Source organism: Agelaius phoeniceus, chromosome 1 (genome assembly GCF_051311805.1).
Source record: "Agelaius phoeniceus isolate bAgePho1 chromosome 1, bAgePho1.hap1, whole genome shotgun sequence".
NCBI lineage: Eukaryota > Metazoa > Chordata > Aves > Passeriformes > Icteridae > Agelaius > Agelaius phoeniceus.
Window position 1 is genome coordinate 128,867,368 of NC_135265.1, and position 25,724 is coordinate 128,893,091.

Below are 25,724 nucleotides of genomic sequence, written 5' to 3' on the forward strand. Positions count from 1 at the left end.
AAAATTCAAGTCTTTTAATCTACAAAGGTGGATAAACTTAATAATTTTACCCTACAGCATCATTTGGGCACTGAACTACATTAGATTTTTCCCAGTAGAAATGAACCAACAGCTCTGTAGCCAAATTTCTAGCTCTATCTTATGCACCACTGCAAGTGCTTTACTTTGGTGGTGTGCAAACACTATATGCTGGCACATGTTATGAAAGGGAATTCTTATCTGATGTTTCACAGAGAAAAAGTTTTTCAATGTTATGAAACCTATCCAGTAAAAATTAGGCCAATGAAGACTAAAAATTTTATTTGAAAATTTAAATTTTGTATAAAAAATTAGTTCTCCACCTGAAAACACCAATAGTTTCTTTCTTTCTTTCTGTTTAAAACAGTAAAATGTATAATCTGCTGTAATTTATAAACTGTAATTTAAGTCTTCTTCTAACCTCTGAATCATAAAACCTTCTAATGCAAACAAGTATCTTAGAATTTTACAGGGAATATTCCTGCATCTGGTGTGATTTTATTGGTGATCAAGAACAAGAAGCCAACAAAAGGGAAACTGTGTTTGAGGGAACATCAGGCACTTTCTAAGGGAGGGCACATACAGTTCTGCATAAGAGTTGCATGACTCCTGAAATATCCAATAAGTCACTTTTTGCTAAAGAACCCACTGCTTTGAATTACCTACCTTTACTAAATACATTTTCTATTTTCCCAACAAGCTTTCTGAGAATCTCATATCAGCTTGTAGCTTCTAGCAGCCTCTCTTTCATTCAGCCTTACCAAAACCATTGCTGAAGAGGACAGCCTGCTCTGAACAAATGCAAACTATCCCTATTAATTCTGTTGGAAATATATTCACTATATCCCTTGAAATATTTATGTTTACAACTATTATGCCAGGGAATGTGCAAGAGGTTGAATTCAGGTGAAAAGAAAAATACCCCTGCAATTTAAAGACTGTGCACCTATGGTGTCTTCTGTTTCCACAGAAATCTGACTTTTGGTATAGTATTAGTTGTAGTCTTGAGGAGGGTGTTTTTAAGATCAGAATACTAATGCCTACTCCATCAAAAAAACCATAAACTTCATGACAGAGACCTAGGCATTTCATTTCTATGTGTTTTCTAACTGTTATTAATAATATTAAGAAAAAACTTTAAAATATAAGAGATCCAACCAGAATCAAATTAATGTTCAAATTACTGTACAATTATCAATCTGCTCTAACTCACAAATAATGAAAAGTGCAATTCACACAATATCTTCTTATAATCTGACTTCCCTGACTGGGCTTTCCACAGGAAACTTTAATCTTTAATGCTTCATCTACAGGAGCAATAAAATAATTATCAAAAGATATTCACAGGAATGAAAGTCAGAACTTCCTCAGGACCCAAGAGAAAATTTTATAATTCAGTTCTACAATACAGTTTTAGTCACTGCTACCTACACAGAACTGGTGTATTAGTATTAATATCAATGAACCCATATGTATATTTTTTACATACACTGGCACACAATAACCAGTGTTTGAACTGACTTTGGCTTATTTTATTTGCTACAACATAAATATTTAACCAGATATTATAGTTTAAAGCACAGCATGCTGTTCACCTCTTGGTAACATGCATACAAAATCCGGCCTATGGAACTGTGTTGTTCAATACATGACAATTTAATACAAGTTTTTCCACCTCTTCAGCCAAACAATGGCAGCTTGTAATTCCAGACTGAAGCTTGGATACACAGTAATGACATTCAGCTATATTTAAATCTATATTTTGAGCCAAGGTTCTATCCTTCGAGGACAGGTCTCACTTCTGGAAATCCACCATGGAAGAGGTAACCAGTGACATGAGGGTTTCACATTTACATTTTTCTTGGCTTGTATTACTGTGTGATGCTCTGCAGTGGCAGTGATTCGGCCACTTATACCTGGCTCCACTACATGAAAACATTAAGTATAAAATTTTCCATTAAAATTCTATTAAACTCTAATTGTTAAATATACTCAGTATTAGTTATTAATCTGTTGCTTATAAAGGAATACTGGAATAGCCTATTTTTCACTTTCAGCCACATGACATTTTTTCAGCACTACAGAAGTTTAAAGAAAAGGAAAGGAAGTAAGATCTTGCAGTCAATGGTGGCCAATTCTGCTCTATCTTTTACTTACTGTTTATTGCACTGTGTTTTAGGAGAAACCTTCTGGAGACAGGACACCTACTTGGATTTCTAAATCATGGAATTATTTGTTTGTTGAAATATTTTGGTTATAATTCACCTTCCTTTGAACAGCAAGTCTTCCCTTCAATAAGCTCACTAGGCCTGGACAGAGGAATACAGCTTGTTATATTTTTGAAAAATCAACTCTAACTTACTATCAGTTCTACATGACCTTACACAGCTAAAGCAGACTTCTTGGTATAGTAATAAGTATGATTGATCCAAAGCTCATAGGATTTAATAATAAGGTCTTGAGAGACACAGAAGCCAGTGTTCTCAGAGCTACTCTCACACAGAACAAGAGCTGTGCTCTTTGGATTACAGCAATGCTATCTGTTTATCTTTAAGCACAAGATGGATGTACAATTTGATGACAAGACATTAGAAAGCATCATGAAGACATTACTACCAAGTGCGCTCCAGTGGGTACAACATATGCTACTGAGATACCAGAAATATGATGTAAGGATAAGATATTGCCCAGGGAAATCATTTACTGAAGGCAGATAAACAAAGCATGAAGTGTAAAACCCAATATAACACAGTTGCTGTTGTAGACTAGTAGAAAGTCAACTAATGTAAAACAATGCCTCAGTTTCACTGATCTTTGTTTCAAGAATGTACCAAAAAGGCTATGTTATCAAAATAAAATTATTCCAGCTTGTTGTGTGACCAAATTTTAGCCACAATTGGAACTGTAATGGGACTCAAAGAAATCTAGCAAAAACAGTTCTTACCTCCTAATTAGTGTAGTCACTTGACACAGAGCAGATATGTTCAGCTAAATCACTACTCTCAGCCAGGTCCTCCAAGCAGTAAATGCATAGTGTGCGGCATCTGTCTCAAGCTTCAGGACACCTCCATGAAGCTCAGAAGCAGTTTTGCAGTACTCACCAAGTACCCTGTCTTTCTTCAAACTCAGTGTAATTCATCTTTCTCTGAAGAAACACAAGTCTCCTGCAGACTACAGGGAGGATGTGGCCCAAAATATTTCACACAGGGACTCAGAGTAACCTGCTAAGGCAGATACCTACATTTTTAGAATTCTAAAACCTGTACTTGGCGTCTACAGTGCTTCAGTCCTTAAAAGGAACCATCTACTGATAATATTTGTATCATATTGTAAATGCTGAAAATTATTTTTTGAAAGATGAAAAGGAAAGAGCTGCCAATCTGTCAAAAACTTGGCAGGCACACAACACTGAATGAGAGAAGGCTTCGTAGAAGGAACACATCTGGAGTAATATCTGTGCTTGCAACTTCCCTGTAAACAACTCTTTTACTAAGTGATGGCTTTGCTTCAGAAATGGAATCTTTACCAATCCCACAGCCACAGAGCAACTTTGATCAATTAATGCTTTTAAGCACTCTGACACTGGATATTACAGAAGTGCAAAGACCTATTATTACTTTCCACTTTGTGCTAGAAAATATCACCTAGTAGGAACAGGGTACAGAATAATCCATAAATTACAGTTAAGTAAAAAAATTGACATTTTCCAACCGTATGTTCATTCACCAGCCTCGGAAACAATAGGTAGAGTATGTTTATGCTTGAGTGATATTTCCTGAAGTTTTAACAAGTGTGCTGAATCACACAATTATAAATACTCATATTTATTACAACCAGACTTAACAGTAGCTGAAGCAGAGAAAGTATTTTCATTTACTTCAAATGCTGTTCAAAAACTTAGTGTTTATATCAGAGTAAGAATAAACCCCAATGGCCATGATAATAATCCAAACCAATAATAAGGTCACAAGAAGATGCATTGCACATATCTGATTGTTCAGCTGAGACCCCATATAAGGAATAGGAAAGATTTTACCTGTTTAAAATTTTGTTCATCAGAGTCTACTCAATTTGCAGATACAATCATTTTATCATTTTTCTTCTGCAAAGTATAAAAGCAAGTTTGTCAGAATCATTGTCTCACCATTAATATTAAAGCTCTTCATTATCTCTTCTGACAGAACAGAGCAGTCTTCGAACATCCTAGGGAAAATTCCAATTCATTCATGAAAGTCAGAAGCACATCAAGTACCATGAGAACTGGACATAGTTTTCAAGACCAGTGAAAAAAACTGTATTTTGGCCACTGTTCATGAAAGGATGGGAGCTACTGCCGACAACTACAAATGTTTGTCCCTTGTCTGTACTCAGCTTCACAGTGAGGCCCAGAGGTGCTTGCTAAGCTCTGAAAGTAAAGAGTCCTAATCTACAATAAAGCTTGTCTATAAACACTGTCAGAGGAAGCAGTCAGGTTCTAGACCTCTAGGTCAATGCATTTGATAGGTAAGCCCTACAAAATCCACCTATGGAAATTTTCTGCTTGTCACAAAATACTTGCTGATCAACTATGGTACAATTAAGCTCAAAACATAAGTTGTAACTGCTGGGCTTTCTCATTAAGCTCCACTTTAGGAAAAAAGTGATCAAAGTTTTAATTTTAACTTTAGAAAAGCAAAGTATACCAGAATGCATTACTGAGAATAAAACAGGGCTTCTGTGGAGCAGCAGATCTTCCTAACTGCACAGTACAGAGAACAAAAAACTCTGTATCAGAATGACACCAGGAAAAGAAGGTAGAAACTATTTATTGAGGTCTCTGACCAGATCACTAAATATAGCATTTGTCTACCCAGCAGACCAGTGTGAGAGGCATACCAGCTCAGTTCACAAGTTAAAGATCAGCAGAGATGACCTCAAGTGAAAACTTCTATAGTCAAGCTTGACTGTTGCCAAAAGAAAAGCAAGTATCTTCACACCATGTTGGCAGGTTTGGGTTTACCTTTAAGAATCAGCTTAGATCTTCAGCTATTAGGAAAAGTGGAATCCAAATAAAACCTCCAGCTATTCTAGTAAACATAAAGTAGGCAGCAGTGTTCCAAGAAGACTGGATCTACGGTCTCCCACGGAGACAGGCTGAGAGCCTAATGCTGTCACACAGCAGTAACTATTAGTACCAAATATTACATGTATTTGCCTGTTACCTAATAGGCAACCATACTTTAGACACTGTTTGAGCTTTGAATAAGCTATCTGTAGTAAAAAAAATAAAAGTAGTATTCTTCTCTCATGGGCACAAACATATCAAATTGAGACTTCCTGAGGGAGAAGGAGGATGGGTTCCTTTTACCTATTTTCTTAACTTTCATTTCGAATCCAACATAATTAGTGAATCAAGAGGGCATCCTGTAATACTGATAATAGAATTCCTGTGGTCTCTAAAGTATAGTACCATAAATGTTCTAAATTTTGACCAGTTGACATTTTTCCTGACTTTTTCCTCATCTTAGAGGACATAAACTACAATAAGATATGCTGATCAAAACAAATCTCTTCATGACTTTGAAAAGAACTTAGGTGGGTTTAGACAGCAGTCACCCTGTTATGGGTCTAAAAGATATGGTCCTGTTTACTGCCTACCCCACTGAAAATTTAAACTGAGAACTGGAGACACATGACCTTAGTTTCACTTTCAAATAACTATTCTCCAAATGCAGTATACATCTTGGGGGATCTGGGCTTTGAGTCCAGTCCCCCAGCTGTACTGCCATCACGCTATGTTCATCTTGTAAGCCTACAAGTAACAGTGACTTTAGATATTCCCTTCTGAGGAATTTTAAAACATTCCGGTAGACCAAGCTGAGTTCAACAGAGCATCAAATTCTGATGGATATCATCACTTAGGTACCACTCAGTATTTACAAATTTGATATCTCTACAGGAAGGAGTACTGAGTACTCTCTCTCCTAAAATCTATCTAACTTCACTCTTATTTTTTTTCTCTAGAGAGTTTCAAAGCATGGATATATCGCCATTCCTTTGAACTTTATTCCCATTTAAAAATCCTGGCAACTTTGTTTTATATTTAATATTTATTTATTTATCACATGGATTTATTGTCTTATGGGGTCTCAGGGTTTTGATGATAATGAAAGATGCTGCATAAATAAAATAAATTCCTCTTAGCACTCACATTGAAAAAGAGACCAGGAGTATTGCTACTTAAAGGTTGGATATTCATTCCTCAGTACAACTTTTCCTTTACAGCGTGCATATATGCAACCATGCATTATATTTACATATGCCATGTTAATTCTTGGGTATCTACATTATCATGGTAAAATTCAGTGCCCAGGAAGTTCCCACTAAGGAAAACATAGAGAACTAGCTAGCTGCTTACCTTTTACATGGTTAACATTAGGTAAGTTGACTCATTTCCCCAGAATGCTACAGCTTTTCAGAGTTGGCACCGGATTGACACTCATTCAGTAGAAGATATAATAGATCAGATATGGCTCATCCATTAGAAGAGATTTGAACAAAATGACCACAGTGCATCCAGGTATACATCACACTCTGTGGGAGCTTCTCTTCCCTCCCTTGTGTATAAATACTGCAGTAACTACAGTAATAAATAAATTATTCTGGTTTCTACTTTTAGCAGCAACTGAATAATGAAATTTGAGAAGAAATAGCATCAGTTTGTAGACCAAGTAAAAATGAACTCCAACTTCCCAAACAATTGTCCCATCTTCCATTACTTGACACTGTATTTCCTTAAGCTACATGTAGATAACTTCACTTCCCCAGACAGCTTCTTTTCTCCCCTCTCCTCATATCATCTCCCCATTCTCCATACACATATAAAATTTTTCTGACTGCTTTTGTGCATTCAGGAAAATTTCTAAAGCAAAGCAAATCTGAGGTGAAATGGCTGAATATTACACAAAAGAGAGAACTATTACTGTAAAATCTTTCCAGTTCCTCCTCAGCTTTCGGATTCTCACAAACTCACTAAATGTCTGTTCATGTCAAGTCTGCACACTTCTCAGTGGTTAAGATTAACTGTATTTGGGGTGGAGAAATATGATTTTTATAATACTGTAATATTCTCAGATACATGGATTTAATATTTTAATATTAGAATCATTTTACTAAATAACTTATTGTAATATTATTTAATGTCATATTATAGTTAATATGAAAACACATACAACATTTCTTCTGAGACATCTCTCTACACCTTGGTCTTCTGCTCATAATTTAAGTGCCAAAGTCCCATAATTGTTTGTTCTGCAACTTACTGCTTCTTGCTATAACTCATTCATTAAATTGTCCTATTTATTGGCATAGCTAATTACTGCTTGTCTGAATACCATTAGTACCATTTCCTCCCTTGTCTCTAAAGTATGCAAGTGATGTTTTCCGACAATTTGTAACATAATTTTAAAATATTGTACAAATTACATTTAACAAAAGGATGGAAAGTTATTTTATGAGTAATAATTTCACTAGCTTTTTTCTCAGCACACTTCACCTTCATAATGAAACACAGGGGTGACATTTGTAACATCAAAACTCTTAAAATTCTTATCTAAAATTGTGAGAAGAAAAGCAGCAGAAAAAAAGAAAAAATTGTATTTAATAGTTCAGTTAACATTTATTAAAAAGAAGAATTCAAATAATATTTTGTTTCTTGATTTGATAATATTTTTGGATTTATAAGACTAAGTCAAAATCACTAAAGCTAAGCAAAATAATTTTCAAATTGAAAAGTTGCTATGCATAGAAGTTCAGGCAACTATGCTACAGTCATGATGCTAAAATGTCATCTTGAAATGACATTAGACTGACACATCATTAAAATTCTAACATCTTTTAGGTTTAGAATATAAAATAGACTATCTTCACCTTTCTGGATTTGAAGCAGGAAAATTTTTGACTATTTTGTTTACAGTTTTGCAAATTATCATGTTTTCCATGTCCCTCAAAGCAAATCATCTGAATTCCACTAATGAAGTATCTGGGAAGACTTCAACCCAAATTATATTTGGAGCATTAATGGATCAGACTAGACCTCAAATTATTCATCAAGACTCCCATCTCAGGACTACGACTGAAGTGTTAAGCTTCACTGATATCCAGTTACCAAAAAGTAACCAAACACTGGATGAATACATTATTCAATTATACATTGCTAAGCATAACTAAGTTTTCTGTACAGTTATAGAAAAGCTATGGTATTGTATTTATTAGTTTTTACAATCAAAGAGAACTGATATCACAGACAAAGACTTTAACAGTTCAGTTCTATCTAGTTCTATCTTTCTAAAGCAAATATTTAAAGGATATCACTAAACTGAGTTCATGCCTCTATTCTTTACTCATGAGGAAAGAATCAGATCATCTTTAACAAAAGTGTCCACAGGAAGTGCACTTACAAAAGTGTACACATTAGTGTAGAGGCTCTAAGGCATATAAGGAAAAAAAGTTGCAGCTGTCTCTTAAACAAAATTCTCATTCAAGACAGACAGTATTCTGCCTTTTGCAAAATTAGTGTAAGCAATGAGCAATGTATCTGCTACACTAATTACATATCACTACCTACTATTTTAACCAAAGCAGAGCATATTTTTTGAGCATCCCAGAGTGATTCCATCCTGAACCAGCTGTCCAGCAATGTAGTATTATTATCTCCTTATGCTGACACCAGCAGACTGCATTCCCAAAACAAGCTGCCCTACCCCTTCTGCTTGCTCTTAAAAGTCATGCTGTCCTCCTTGTTGGATTAGCAAAAGTACATCTGTGGCCATCAGGTGAACTAGATAAAGAAAGTGCTTTGAATTAAAACTGAACCATGAGAAATGGGGAGAGAAGCTGGTTTTCACGTGGAGCAGTTTCTTCCCCCAGTTTGTTCTATGGACAGAATAACATTTGAGCCATATGTGAACACTGTATGAACTAACAGGCAAAAGGAAGAGGCCACCACTGTCCTTCTCAGTTGCATGCTGTTTTAAAGCAAATCTTGAAGCAGGATGCAAAACTGAAAAAAAAAATTAATTACCCTGGAAAACTGTTTATTTTCCTTCCCACAGAGGAATCTCAATAACTAGCTTATTTTGGATGCCAAACAATTAGATAGTTGAAGACTTTTGCACTAAGAGTGACCATAAATCATCTATTTAACTGCATATGAAGTGATTCTTCTTCAAACAACCACATGCTCAAATTTATTTCTAAACAGTCCTCTAGCCTTTTAAAAATCTGATTCATAAGTGTATCCTCATTTTTCTATAAGCCTTTTGATGAAAGTAAACATGCTTAGAAATTTATTTTAAAAATCCACAAGAATGCCAATTACAGCAACAAATTACTTTCTTACTTCCTTCTGCCTCCTAATAGTACTGGAAAGAATTCCATGGAGTGAAATTACAAGTTGCAGTTGTAAAAAATTGTTAAAACTGACAGAAGTGATAGCTGAAGTCATTTGAATAGCTTATATTAAATGTTTCCTATAAATGTGTCTATGTACAAACAGGTTGCTGGGCATTAGCACAGCTTAAAAAGTAAGAGGTCTTTTTTCCAATCAAGACAGTTCTGAATATAGAATTCTCAAAAAGTTCCATTTGAGAATGATTTCTGGGACATTAGTTCTACGGTTTTTTACAGACCAGGTTGACTACCCACTTTTAATTACACCAAGGTCTATTAGCATGATCACTCAGAAATTTGTTAATCTGTAAGCTAAGTCAAGAGCAAATCTAGACCTTGGAATATGTAGAAACTTTTATTTCAATAAAATAATTCAATAATTGCAACACAGAACAATCCAATGTATTTGGATATTGTAATTCTAGTATTAATTTATGGGGGGGGGGGGGGCAACCCATATAGAAAATACCTTTATTTTCAAAAGCTTTCAAAGAATATTTATTTCCTACCACATGGGTTGCATTTTTGGCCTTATAAAGTGAAAACTGGCTAGATCAGCAGCCTTAAAGGGTTAATACAAAATCTAATGAGTTCCTCACTTAAAGGCATCCCTCAGGGGTCAGTGTGGTTTAAGATCTTCATTAATGGCTTGAACAACAAAACAGAGTGCCCTCAACAAGTTTGAAATTGTACCAAATTCGTAGGAGCTACCAAGACACGCTAGAAGGCAAGGCTGCTACTAAGGAGACCTGGGTTGTCAGAAATATGAAGTTCAGCCCAGGTAATTTCTGAACTCTACTTTTGGGACAGATAAATCTCAGGTACCAGTACGAGCTGGGGATGAACGTACTGGAAAACAGCTTTGCTGTATGAGCATGAATCAGCAGTGAGCCCTTGCAGCAGCAAATGCCAACCATGCCCATGGATGTATGCAAGCGCAAATGGCAGGCTGAGATGATTATTCCCCTCTACTAAGCAATTGTGAGACCAATCTTAAGTGCCATGTCTAGTGTGGGGTTTTGCAGTACATGATGGTTTTGGAGTGAATCTGGCAGAGGAGAGCAAGACTGCCACAGGACTATGGCAAGGGAAAATCAATACAGCTGGGATGTTCAGGTTTAGGAGGAATTCTTCTTGCTGTCTTCACATACCAAATGGGAGGTTCCAGAAGAGCAAAGCCACACTTTCCCTGGAGATCCACAGAGTTAGGATAAGAGGAAAAGACCCAAGACATGGCAAAGGAAATTCTGAGTAAATGTTAAAGATATGGCAGTGATGACTGTAAAACTGTAGAACTAGTTGTGAAAGGAGGTTGTGGAATCTCCAACCTTGAAGACAATAAAAAATTTGACTGGAAACCTTACCAAAACAGGTTCTGGTTTGAGCAGGAGGTTGAATTAAATCATCTTCAGAGGTCCCTTTTAACATAAAACATAATGATTGTATAGTTTTATTTAGAGTTCTAAAGTGATCATGGAAACTTGGTCAATTCTGAGTTAAACAGAATAAGCTCCAGACCTAGCACAAGCATTCAGATATTTTTGTTAAGAACATGGCTCAGCTACATACCATTTCACAGGTTCATTGGAGTAACTGGGCTGTAAACCAAAAAATAATTAGATCTCACACTTTAAAAAGTATTGGAGGTTCAGTTTCATATGTAGAATTTCTCACAGCACAAAGGACAAATTAAAAATCTAGGACTAAATTTCCTTTCACTTCTTAAAATCTGCAAAGATGATGAGGGAATATCTGAGAAAAACAGATACATATTTCCTCCTAAAGAACAGCACTAATTCACTGCAGTATAAGTAACTGTGTGTCCAGATATTTGGGCATGAACTGCGTTTTATCTTTTTTTTTCATTCAATGTGAAATCAGCGAAGGAATTCTGGTTTTTATCGATTCTACAGGCACGCAGACAACTTTGCTAACATGCAAATTTAATGGCAAAGATACTTGTTTCATTTTTACATTTAGACTTCAGGTTTTAGTGGCATTAGGAAAGCAAGAGGAAAATTAGCATCCCCAGAGCAGTTCATCTGTTTCGCTTTCTCTCACCACAACAGCAAGCAATGGAAGGAGCAAGATTAAAGCCCAGGGTATGGATATCATTTTAGAGCTATTCACATACAGAGAAGCTAAATGATCATACCTCAGCTGTACACGCCTATTGCAACTCGTGTTTCACTTCCCAAATATACTGGGTTTAAAACAGAGCAGACTGCAGTTTTGATAACATCTGCTACAACAAATAACAGAAAAAAAAAGAGTGTGAAGTCTGATGAATGTTTAAACAGAACATTTTTTATGGATCAGCTAAATCTTTTCTGCTTTTTAATTAAAAGTAAAGAAAATGGAACTTAATTATCCTGTAAAGATTAGCTTGTGGGCATCTTCCTGTAAATTACTTCTAATTGAAAGCAAATTGTCAAGTGACATTCAAAGTACTGTCCTTTAAAACACAGCTGTTCTATTGCTGATTTCAGTACATTACAGTGCTTTCTTGTTACAGTAAGGCATATTTGAATATTTTAACAATTTGACTGGTTTTGTATGGATTTCCATTTAGTATATCTTAATTACATTCCCTCCTCCAAAAATCGGAACTGGTTTTGTATGGATTTCCATTTAGTGTATCTTAATCACATTCCTGTCTCCAAAAATCAGAAGAAATATTAGCTACCTTTTTGTACCAAATATCCTAAAGCTATCTCTCTGCACCTTTTATTTTGAAGCTCATTGGTTAATCCCTGATTAGCACATGGCATGGGTAACTGGCTAGTAGCCTGCTACCTGAACCATTCACACTGCTGGGAGCCAATGCTTTAGCAAAAACATTTTAAATATTTTAAGCAACTTCAAGTAGTTTTATTGGATCAAATACAAACTGAAACTTCACAATCTTTTTCTTTCATCTATTTATAAATTCTTGGGATGGTATTTTATATACTTTCATAGTAGAACATTATCAAATAGCAAGATAAAACTATGGTACATTAATATAAGTTTATCAAATATATTCAATCGCTTTGATAAACCACTTAAATGCGACTTATCATTCCACTTAGAACTGTAGCCCCAGCCCAAAAACCTGTTACTGCCTTTTATTAGATCTTCCTTAAAACAGCAAGATTTCATTTGGATGGATTAGGTTTCAGCCTTCTCCTTCTACTTCAGAAAAAGGTAATTTTATCCTACAATCATAAAGCCAAAAATAAACCAAGATGAATTTCACATTTCTACAAAAAATTACCACAGCATTGGGCATTTCTAGTGTGATTCTTCAGTTTTTACAAGCTTTATTTTCTCCCAGACTCTAAATATACACATTTCTCTGCAGCAGTGAAAACAGATTCTTAAAACTTTTCATGTCAAACTGTAGTGCTTTCACAGCATTAGGCTTGAAAAGCATGACTACAGCTGAGAGGTGGTTTAAGAAGGCAACGTGTTTGGACACATTTGTTTTAGACAGCAAGTATGTTTGCATATTAGAGCTGTGACATGACCAATTGCATGGCTCACAGCTGATGGTGGGCTTGAATCCCCAGACACAGGAGACAGTGAGCTGGAAGTGACTGCTCAGGCTATCATTTGTTTTTCCCCAGAACTAACTGCACATACAGTTTAGCCATTTTGCAAGGAAATAGTGGTATCCCTGAGGACCTACTGCTTGTGAACCCTTCAAAATGCTTCCCTTCCTCTTTTTATCTCCAAAATGTATGACAAATGCATTGCGGCTCTCAGTCAAATTCAGACTCGTGTGTTTCAAAGGGTTAATGTTTGCCACACTAGAAAGGTATTTATAAAGATGTTATGTCATCACTGGATTGGGGAGAAATTACTTACTTCTCTTATTTAGTATAAAGTCATAAATATTAATCTAAGATAATAAGAATAATTTTAAAGCATGATTTTAATATGATCTTAATTCTATCTGAATTCAGTATCTTTGGTTTCCTATCAGGCTATCAGGTATCTGAACAACTTAGTAAAAACGATTAAAAATAAGTAAAAACCAGGCAGGCAATTTTTTATTGTTTTTTTGGTTTCTATTCCCCAAATTTCATGTGGTATTTATTTTCTCCCACTTAAAGCAAGAATGATATGGGAAAGAAAATTATCTTCATTATGTCTTAAAGGAAATGAGATGCATGGTTATTCTTATGTATTGTGGAAGTAGAATTGGAAAGATTATACCATATTCTGGATAAAATGCTTTGACATCTCTAGTACATAAAGAAAATCCCCTGCTCACAAGCAGTGGTTTTCAATCTCATCTGCAGGTTGCACTTGAAGAACATCCCACATCATCAGCAGCTGGTGTCAGCTCAAAGAACACAGCTAATGTCCTCACAAACATTGCACATTGTAAGCTCTGCAGTAGTCATCTACTACAAGAAGACAAAGAACCATCAACCATTTGTTCTTTGGTATTACATTTCAAAATTTATGGCACAGGGAAATAGATTAGTAGTGATTCTAAAGAACACTGGAAATGGAAACCACTAAAAATTTGCACAAGTAATGCATTTAATACTTCTGTGAAATTACAACACTGGGAGAGTTAATTTTGACATGGATTAATTATTGAAGCTCCTTATCGCTTCTGATATCTGGAGACAAACACATGTGCAACCAGGGTATGCCTCAGCAGCCTCATCAATACTGTCTATGAGCTATGCCAACAGACTGCCCTGTAGGTGACTCAAATATATACAGAATAGAGTCCTGAAGCTGAGCCTACAAAGAATTAAAGATCATTACTCTGCTAAAAAATTCCTGAGAAGATCACCTCAACCTAATATGCCCTTCTGACATTCCTCCTTCAACATTTCATTTTTTCCCTCATTTCTCAATGTGATATCCAGTGCAGTGAACCAACAGTGCAGATAGAGGGAAGCAGAAGCTGAACTTCATGACTTTACCAACCAACATTTTTTTTTATGTTTTAATTTATAAAAGTCTTGTTTGTTTCTACAGTAATGTTCCACATAATCCATCTGCAAGATTGCTGGCATTTACTTTTGTTCTGGCATCTATCATGAAGAGAAGACGGGAAACTGATAATGCTCATTAAAGGTTCTCAGAAAGTTCACTGGAAGTCCCTCTAGGGTCTCAGGTGAAGTATCATTTCTTAAGAGAAGCTAAAACAAATATTAATCAAAACACACCCCAAAAAAACTCCAAAATGAAACAAAACCAAACAAACAAAAATGCCCAAACAACAACAAAAAAGCCACAAAAACCAAGCAAACAATATCAACAAAATCCACATACATGTCAAGAAAGACCAATGTGTCTGTCACTGAATCACAGGTACTTCTGGCAAAGAAATGGATTTAATAATTTTAAAAAAATTGACAAATCATTCAAACCTCAAGAAGGAGGGGAGGTATTAATAGAAGACTCCCCAAATATGAACCATCACTTGAAGTAGCACAACAAACTGGTATATAAATGGTGCCAAATGGTGTACATAACCATAGCCAAATGTGCCATCAAATTTTTGAGGAGTTTTCTTGCAAAAAATACAACACAGGATTCAAATTTCATTTCTCTGTGATAAGCATGACACATCTTGCCACCACTATTTAAACTTTTCCCCATGGGCACACCATCCCTTTTCCATCACAGAAAAATGGGAATATAAAATTTAAAATATTTTAAACAAAAATATTTTAAACTAAATTCAAACTTTAGATTTTAGACTCCTATGACAATTTGTCTACAAGCAGATTATATCCACTATGGAAAATTAGTTTACCTTTTTCATTACATTCAGGGCCAACAGTAAATTGGGCAGTAGAGCCTCATTTTTCTCACATGGATGCTTATTCAGTGCAGCAGTAAGGAGCAGGTAAATCCTACAGATCTACCTCCCTAGTATTGACCCTTTCTTCTCATTGATGATGACAAATTTATGGTTATTTCTTCCCTTTCCACAGGGGATTCTTTAGTGTGGATATAAATCCAACTATAAAAATATTAATAATTATATTACTATCATTAGAGTCATTATAACTCTTCTACATTACTTGAATTGCAATGCTATTTTAAGAACATTAACAGACTTTTAAAATCATTAAATTATTTTTCTTCTTTCATTAAATGGAAACAGATTCTTTATGACATTACAGTATTTCCAGAGTGATGTCACTGTGAGGAAGAAGAGTATCACTAGACATGGGTGGGTAGCCAGCTTGAAGGTATCACAGGTCCTGTAAGCCAAGCTCCAGGACTGACCTACAAGGTACAAAAGACTTGGCCATACAGCTCTAGCCATTGCTCCCATTTTGTTTGAAAGAAACTGAGGCCTTTGATCTCTGAAAAAAGCATCAGATTTTAAAACTTTTAAATATTTTCCACAGTTCCTCCTATCCAGACACCAAAAAGCCAGAAACCACAAGTAGAAGCAACACAGAGCTTCCAAAAGGTGAAGCAGGTCATTTCAATGAATGTAGAAGTTTTCCTAAACAAAAGGTAGATACTAAATCCAAGAACTTTCTTGGGTTCTGTGGATCTGCTCTTTCAGACAGTATTTCTGGTGTATCAATCCTGCCTAAGACACTAAGGAATGAGTAAGCCTTAAATATGTTTTTTCACTAAAGCCAGGTCATTGAACTCACTGTATCATATACAAAAATGCACTGATAAAGAATTCCACATACAATTCTACTCCTGAACTAAAATGAAGCCTTCAAATTAGGGCATGTCTACTGAAATTTGGTATCCCACATATAACTAGGATATAAATACTAACAAACAAAATTACTCAAGATTCTGTACTACAGGGGGAAAGGGGGTGAAAATTGCCCCCCAAATCAATCTCAAAATGCAATTAAAACATAAAAAATCATAAAACTTCTCTTAGTTTCTTCAGAGTAGGCTCTCTGGAATCCTCCTATTAATCTTCCATGTAGGAACACACACATACATGCACACTATTTCTGACATGTCTAATTTCTTGATTTGAAAAATGGGAGATAAAATTGCTCATAGACAAGGATGAACACTTACTCCTTATACTGTGGAAATTCATGAGAAGATGTTTCCCTGTGGGACTTTTTATGGAAATGAGAATTTGAATATTTGAGAAAAATTTAATGTTAGTTAGAATTATTAAATATGTTTAAGCTTTACATATGGAAAGTTCAGTAAACTTTTTTCATCTTGAAATACCTATCTCTTCAATTATTTTTAAATAACATTTTTCATCTGACTTTTATGCATGAGATGGATACAGAGAAAAAATAGCTTCCTTACATATATTACAATACTTAAATTTCCACTTTTATTTAAAAACTGAAAGGCAGTCATGTCATATTCTAGTATACCTAATTCTTGTCTGCATCCTGATATTTATATCATTACATCATTTATATTATTAGGTACTCAACACAATGTAACAACATAGCACAAACTATTGACATGTTTGGAAAGTGATGATCTTTGCTATACAAGAAAGCAAAAGCCCTCAAGTAAGATCTTCAGCAAACAAAAGCATATTGATATAAAGTAAAATATAGCTACTTTTTTTTTCATATGTTCATATTTTTCATATGTTTTTATTTTTCATATGTTTGGTTTGGGTTTTTTTTGACATGATACATGATTTCGGGATAGTCTCTGTAAAAGCCAGCATAATGAATTTTAAGGTAGCATTAAATGGAAATTTAAATAGGATGAGTAGAGATAATCTGAAATTCACATTACCCTTCACAAGTCTTCTACTCTACAGAAACCTGGAATAGGCCACTGCAAGAGATTTGTATCCAACAAATTCTTGCATTTTCACATCTACTCCTACACTGTAGAGATTTTCCTATACCTATCTTCCAAGGACAAAAGGAGTAACAGGCTGCAGTATGACTAGTTATATATTAATTCTCAGATTTGAGACTGAAAGACTAGAATATGTCTCACATGAGCAGTGGAGGATCCTACTCTAACTTTCATAATTGCCAAAAATAAAATAATTGCTTTCAGTGTTTCTTCCTTGATCACACCTCTTAGTTACAAAGTAAAAATAAAAACTTAACCATAAAAAAAATAAATTATCAGAATTCTTCCATACCAGTTTTGCAATACCTTTGGAAATTATTGAGCATTCCAGTACATTAACTTTTTTAATTAAAAAGTAAAATTATTTGGGTTATGCATGCTTCCCGAGGCACTACCAACTTCAAAATTTTGTGTTGTCATAAAACCTTTATTATAGATCAATGTCTGTTGCTTATGGTATCAAGTTTAAACATGTAAACTACTATTTAGACAGATAGTCCCCATACCATTACTCACACAGGCAGGCTGCCTTAAGAATACTCTTTTCAGAAACAGAAGTTTTCACATAATTCACCTCTCAGACTGGAGTATGACTCCTGGGCTATGTGAACAAAGAGATGCATCCAGCACACAACCAAGCACATGGGAATTCCTCCTGTCTGGGAAGATAGGCTTACATTCACAGACAAAATTCTATGTTTTCCTTCTAGCAATGCAAAAGTACTGACTATTTTGTCATGATCTTCAAGAATGAGAATATGAAATTATATAAATCATACCAATACACTGTGGGTGTGAATACACTAATACAACATAAAAATTATAATTTCTTCCCAGATTATGCAAATGACATAAATTCTGAGTTTTTAAGAACGCATGAGACTGCTTCCCATCCCATTTCACCTTCTTCCAAAACTACATTCTTTTAGAAATTTTGATCTGTAATATCAACAATTAACTTTCCTTCAGAAATATTTTAGGCAAAGAAAATCATGACAAAAATTTAATTTAGTCTATAAGTTTCTTCCTTTTATGATTAATTTAGAAAAAAATCTTCAGGTTTTGTAATTATTTCTATTTTTTCTTCTAACAAAAGAAGTTGCTAGATTTATCTAAGTTCCTATATACTATGTTGATCAACAATTTAAATCTATTCCCAATATGTAAGTAGGTAACAATTGCAATCACAAACATTGCCTGCTATTGTTCTAAGTAATCACACAAAATAGAACGCAACTGACTTCTCCAAAGTCAGTTACATTCTGAGCTCTCTAAGCTTTCTCCACCTTCATAAGCACAGTAACTGACAGCTTAAGTAGGACATTTTAATATATATATGAACAGTGTTAAAAGACAAAAAAAAAATCACTACATAATTACACAAACACTCAGTAACTCCAAACATGCAGTAACCAGTCATCCTTCCATATAAGTGGGACTACATAAAATGGGAAAAAGTTCAAAACTGATATCTACCTTGAAAGTATGAAGGACTTGTAGCAGAAGGATCACATTAAAAAACAATGAAAATAAATGGATAGACTGCGCTCCACGTCCTAGCGTGTTGTTCTGGGTTCCAGAGACTAAAAAAAATCCATAACACTCAAACACACACACACAAAAAAAAGAAGAAACAAAAACACCAACAAATGAAACCAAACAAACAAACAACAACAACAAAAAAAAAAAGCCCCCAAAAACCCATACACACTTCAGAGTTCAACACTGATCTGACTACTAGTCTGATTTTTGGGCGCCTGTTTGCAGATGCGGTAGAGTTATCAATCCAAGCAGACACACAATCCGGGTCCAATGTCACTTCTCCTCATTATGTTAATAGTTAATACATGCAAATGAAAACACTCTAGCAATTTGATTTCTTTGAAGATAGTTTGCATATTGTCTTAGCCATAATGACTGTACACTTCTCTCAGCCTCGATTTATGCAAGGGTAGTTTAGTTCATTTTTATCAGCTCAAGTTCATTTTGGCTGCTACTGGAATGTATGTGTGTGTTTCTTTTTTACCTTTCACCTAATTACCATTCAGGTACCATAAGCAGATTTTTCATGCTATTGGTGTTTTTCTTAATTAAGAAACAAATGAATTCTCCCTAGCAAAAAAGATGGAACAACAGAGTAAGATGCCAGAGGCTGATGTTCTGCTTCTTAATTGAAGCTGCTTCATTGTTAGGTGTCTGTTATGAGGGGGCAGAAGTGTCAGGAGTTTACTGTGAATAGTATAAAAATAAAAGTATAAATAATACTTTAAAAATTACAAATTAATACAGAAATATATTTTTTACTGGCATAACTCAACTACACTGCTCTTCCTTCCTTTAGGAGAATAGGCTCTTTAAGTGTAAATTATTCTTCCCATATGGAAAGCCCCAGGTTCTAATCCCAGCCCAGAGTGAATTCCTTTCTTTTTCCTTTGTCTATTATCTGCACCCCGCTTGTGTGCTCATGTTGTTCAATTAAGGAGGTACCTGAATTTACCAGTGAGAGTAATTTTGTTACTTTTCCTTCATCCTTTCAGCAAAATAAGTCTTTCTTGCTCTCTCTCACTCCCTCATCCCCTCCCACCCCACGAGTCTCCATTTCTAAGTCATGCTTTTTGCTTCCTTTCAGGGCTAGGTTTTCCCATGCACTAAAAACACCACCACCACTAACAATTGTAAGAAATTCAGGGCAGTATGCTAGTCAGGACAATATTCTTCCACTGTAGTTTTACAAGAAATTAGAACTTCTAAGCATCAAGGCTCTCTAGGAATGTTGCATTCTTCTTTTAACACACTTAACATCTTCTTTGGACATCTTTTAAGGGTCACATCACCCTAAACCACATGGCTCATTTCACAGGAGTAAATTGGGATTTGAACACTGATACTGAGAAATCATTTGGTCTTGGAGTTTGAAACTGCAACACATGATCAAACATCAGCATTAGCCCCACAGTGCTGGTCTCTGCATTTACACTAACATCAGTTTGTGATAAGTATACAACAGTTGTGCAAAAAATCAGAAATCAAATATCTGACAAAGACTAAACCCTACCACTCCTTTTGCACACAATCTCTATCTGTTTCAATAGGAATTATAGGAATGTAAGAACTACAAAATCAGTATCTCCCTGCACACTCAAGTAATTAACTCACTTTTCTATTCAGACATTTTTCCATTAAGTTAAAGGGGAACTGCAGGAAAACAATAAAAACCAAAAATAGTTTTTTAGCACAGTATTACCACAGATCAATTCTAAAATAATTCGTATCAGACTGAAATGAAGCACTGCATATTGTCTTGAAGACATACAAATCTGTCTGTTACCAAATGAAACTGATCTACTATAGCAAATCTTTCTATATTTTCTCCATCTGCTTTGACCCATGGCTTTGGATCAAAGGTATATCAAATTTCTTTTCTGTTTAATCAATACAAATCACGCAAAGGGTTTCATCAATATGAATACTAAACTGATATACCTGTTGATGTAAACTGTGTGTCATAAGCCTTTAATATTTTTTATATATACATTTAAATGGAAACTATAGAAATGTGTGAGAAAGACTTTTTCCTCCCACTTCCTTCCTTTGCACATTTGCTGGAGGTTCATTTTCTTCTCTCAGCAGAGAAGCTGGATCCAACACATAAAGAAATGTAACGCTATGAGGCTTCTATTTATAAATCTTTCCTTTTCCAAAGAAAAACAGTACAAATTCAGCTTTTTTTCTTCTTAAAATATACAAAAGATGCCAAATATTATGAAGAAAGCAAAGATTCAGTTTTGTTCATTTTTCTACTGATTTTACATATGCAATTCCTTGAGCTTGATTGGTTTTTTACAGCATTTTCAGTAAGATGGAAAACGAAACCTCCTGTCAGTAGTTTAATTTCACACAGAGCTGTAATCACCGCTCACAAGGGAAAAAAAAGAAAAAAAAACACCTTTGCTGGTTGTCTCCATACAGCAAACAAAAAACCTCAGCTCTTCACCGACTGGACTCACTTTTTCTGCATCCCTGCTGCAGTCTGAACTTCATTTTTCCTCTCAATCAGTCTCTGACCTCCTCACATGGTGTCCCTGCCAAATTCTTGGCATTGGAAGTGAGGGGGAAGAGGCCATACCATAAGCGTGTTGATAATGAGGAGATAGAAATAGAAAACCAGCTGGATTGTCCTAATAAAGTATGTCTGGGATTCAGAGACACAACAACTCCCTGTTCAGGTCACTGTTCAGCATTTTAACCCTTTGCATTCCAGACTGACCTTTCACTGATCTCCACTAATTTATTAAATTAACATTTACTATGAAATTGTACTTGAAAAATTCACTTTAATTTCAATGAAACCTATGACCTGCTTCCATCTAACTGCATTTTAATTATGTCATTTTCATCTGCAACATGCAAGTGACTCCTGAAAAAATTTTTGCTCATTGTTTTTCTCCTTTTCTGCTATCTTAAAATTGCCTATACCGTCATATTTGATCTCTTTTCTTTTGATGAAGTATGTCTTGGTTCACTGATGCAATTTAAGACCTTTCTAAATCTCTAATGTAAAAAAAATATTGTTTTCTCTTTACATCAATTGTGGATGGACATAAAACTTAGTTCTAAGAAATCTCTATTTAAGCTGATTTGATTCCATCTTTAGAGCATCTATCTTTAACACACTCCAGGAGTTCCCCACACTGTCCTCATATTCATCTATAGCAGTGATAAGGCCTTCAATGAGGACACAAATCAAGAAAGGAGGAAAATAAATGTTGTGGTTTTGGTTTTGCTTCTTAGTCACACTTCACATCTTTTCACAGAGCACTATCAAGCAAAAAGGGCAAAAACTCAATGCCATCAAAGTCATACACAGGGTGGTCAAAAAGCCTTTTACTGTTCAGTTTACTTGCTCTTCCTACACTCATTCTCCAGTGACTGGTCACACAACACAACCATAGAAAGCCAGATATAACATAATTATGAAGGAGAATCCTCAATTTCTTGAAAATTTGCCACCATTTCCAGGATGGCATAACTTCAGCATTTTGCTGAAAAATTTTAGTTACTCATTTAAAAAAGCATTCTTAAATTATTTATAGAAATGGTGACTCTAAAGTAATTTCCCAGCTGTTATGAGACAGTAGTAGTACTATAGCTAACCTTAAAAAATTAAAAAACAAAACAAACTCCACTTGAAAAATAACTAAGTTACTTTTAATATTTTTTAAAGAGATTGTTTTCCACTCTGAATATATTTTTCAAAAAAGGAAAATAATAACTACCTTATAGACAATGAAACAAATTTATGTCTTACCACTCATCACTAATGAAGAAGATTCAAAAAACCACTGATACTCCATCTTTAGAGAAGCATTCCATCTAAGCTAAGATGTATAAATATGAAATAGTAGTTATTCCTTCAGAAGCACAGCAGAACACAGAGATCCCCATTTTATATTCATTTCTACTTGTTGGCAACATTGGAAAGTGCTTTGGAGGTCAAGTGGGATTACTGAGAAATAGTGTCCTTCCCCAAATTTACCATTTCCAAATTTACACTATTTACCCATGACAATCACTAACTTCTCCCCATTTGCCTGGTGCAACAAGTGTGTGTATAAATTCTAGCCTGATTATTCCATATAGTGAATCCATGAAGGGCCACATGCCACTACTTTTATGTAATTTCTGTTAACCCAGCAAACTATTTGCCTTTGGAATCAATAGGCAGACTGCTGTACAGGCAGAATATAAATAGTCTGCTATAAATATATATACATATATATATATATATATAAAATATCCATTTGTTTCTTATGTACGTGTAAATTTATGAGAATGTGAATGTCAAAGACTTATCAATTTCTTATTGGGCCTGGTTTCTCGCTATTAGAATCATGTGATCAAGGCAAGAGATTCTGTCTTCCTTTTTATTAAGAGGTATTTCTAACATTAGCAAGCTCTATTGTAGAGGTGAGTAAAGAAAAGTAAAGAAAAAACTGTACTTCATCATGAAAATAGGTCACAAATGCCCTGGGTTCTATTCCAGGCTTTACCATTACCTGCCTGACAAATAATTTCCAGCCTCTGATTTAAAAGTTTTTTCCAAAAACTGAGTAATGATACAGATTGTTCTTCAAACAGGAAAAATCCAAAGGAGCAAACTATTAGTCACCAAATTTTAAGAAAACATAACAGAAGTACAAAGAAATCCCATACTGAAATGCAACAGACTCTATCTACAAATTCTACCTACAGGTTACTCTCTATTACTAGCCAAGAGCACAAACAATAACCTGTAAATGAGTCTCCATTAGTAGAGGATATATGGCTTTGACATTGCTGCTCGGTAGTTTTCTTTTAACACCAAAAAGGACCCGGGAAAAATGGACACATGATACATGTGTTCTTAAGAAATTCTTGGTCTACAGACTATGGAATGTATCTTCTGTTACTCTGAGAAAATATAATTCCTATAGCAAGGTTACAAAGGCTGTACTTCAAAAGTGAGTCCATCACTCACTAACCATTGTTTTACTCCAACAGAGATTAAGTAATTATTATCAGATAAGTAACTTCCATCAGATATAAGGGATGAACCACTCAGACAATCAAAATGCAAAAAAATAAGAAAAGGGATGGCATAATAATCTAAATACATATTTTCTGTTATATGCAAGTTATCACAGGCATAACACCTTGCCATTACATGAACTCACAATGAGAACAAGCAGTGCATCATTAATGTGCAACACAAAATGGAATTCAAACATTCATTCCATATACTTCACTAATAAAGTACTACTTTATACAAAATACAGAACACTTAACACACTCTCCTGAAGTTCCTCTAACAAGATGATTAATTAGGCAACAAAACAGACATCAGAGGTGCCCACAGTTTTTCTTAACATTTTACATACAAATGCAATCACATAATTCAAGTATCAAAATATATTTGAATGTAAATCTATCAAATTCATCAACAATTATGCCTTACAGATTTTCAGTGTTCCTGTGCATAGTACAAACAAGTTCTAAGCTCTTTCTTTCCTCCCAAAAGAAGAAAGAAAGAGAAAGGGGGGGGGGGGGAATGGTATTATGATGTCCTAAATTCCCTGGATTCAGTAATTTATTTCTCTCTGCCCACAAATGAACAAACAATACTTCATTCTTTGTGATACTTCCCCTTCTAGGAAGAGATCGAATTCACACCAATTTTTTGAGGCTTTTCTCATGTTTAACAGCTTTCAAGTAATCCACACAATACTGAACTCTAATACAAACAAGCAAGAACACAACAGCAAATACTCAACATGCTACATGCAAACAACTAAAAGCTAAAGCATAAAAATCAGGACTTTTTGTGAAAAGCTTAAAAACAATGAAATAAAAACAAATTATCACATATGGGCAAAATATTTTTCTATGAATAATTCAATCAGAGCTAAACTAACTGTTGTGTGATAGCTCAGTTCCTATAAATATATTTTATTTTCACTCATATTTTGTTTCTCAAAAGGCTGAAAGAAAATATCATCACTCACTTCCATGCAAAACTTTACCTCTGCCATTCTCTGTATCTTTTCCTTATAAAGGTAATTTAGAGTAATTCAAAATCCTTTTTTACAGTCCTGTTTTATATTACTTCTATTAGCAAAATTATTCATGATCTCTCTAAATGCAGTTCAGTTATGCATAATATGCCTGGTTTCTTTGTAAAGTTATACTGTTATACATTCTGGTATATTATAAATGAGAGATAAATAAAGAAAGCACTTAGGCATAAATTGAAGATACATGATCCTTAAGGTGCAAAAAACCCCACCAGACTTGGCACTGGACATTTTTGTTTGCTGTTTTAAGAAAAATTTTGTCTGGGCATAATAATCTGTACAAAAATGCCTGGCATCTTAAAATCACTCAGAATGTAAAATATCTGATATGAATAAAAGAGAAACTGGTTTTGGCAAAGCAGTTAAAAATTTCAAAACTCAGGATAACAACCTAGGGGAAAAAAATTGTGTATATTGTGTCCATAATTGCATAACATTAAAACCTAAGACACAGAACTTATTTCCAGGACAAAAGTCCACAGCATTAGCAGCAGCTTAGTAAGACAAGCATGGCAAACCCTTTGACTTTGGAGGTTTTATGGTAGCTCCCCCTACACAATCTTGCTACAAGAAACTAAGATTTTAATCAGAAATTAAATATTTCTGCGGGTCTCCTGGAAGACAGAAAGGAAAACCTTCCAAGAGCTATAATTACTATAGTAACACTTATGAACCTGCAAGGTATATAATGCATTTATATAATACACACAAGGAAATTTCCAGTGAAAGTAGGAGAACAGAAAACAAAAAGGCATGAAAGAATCTAAGAATTTAGATGCTACTCCTGACAGCACTAGTTAGGGCATCTTAACTGATGTCAGCAAGAGTTGTAGGTGTTGAGAATTCCAAAAAAAAACCCCACAAGCAAAAAAGAACAAAAAT

General features: G+C 34.8%; 1 protein-coding gene across 3 annotated transcripts in view; it reads right to left on the bottom strand.

Annotated features, from left to right (window-relative positions):
- ZFPM2 (zinc finger protein, FOG family member 2) overlaps nucleotides 1-25,724 on the bottom strand; it is a 309,611-nt gene that overhangs the window by 269,750 nt on the left and 14,137 nt on the right. The gene's annotated exons all lie outside the window — the stretch shown is intronic.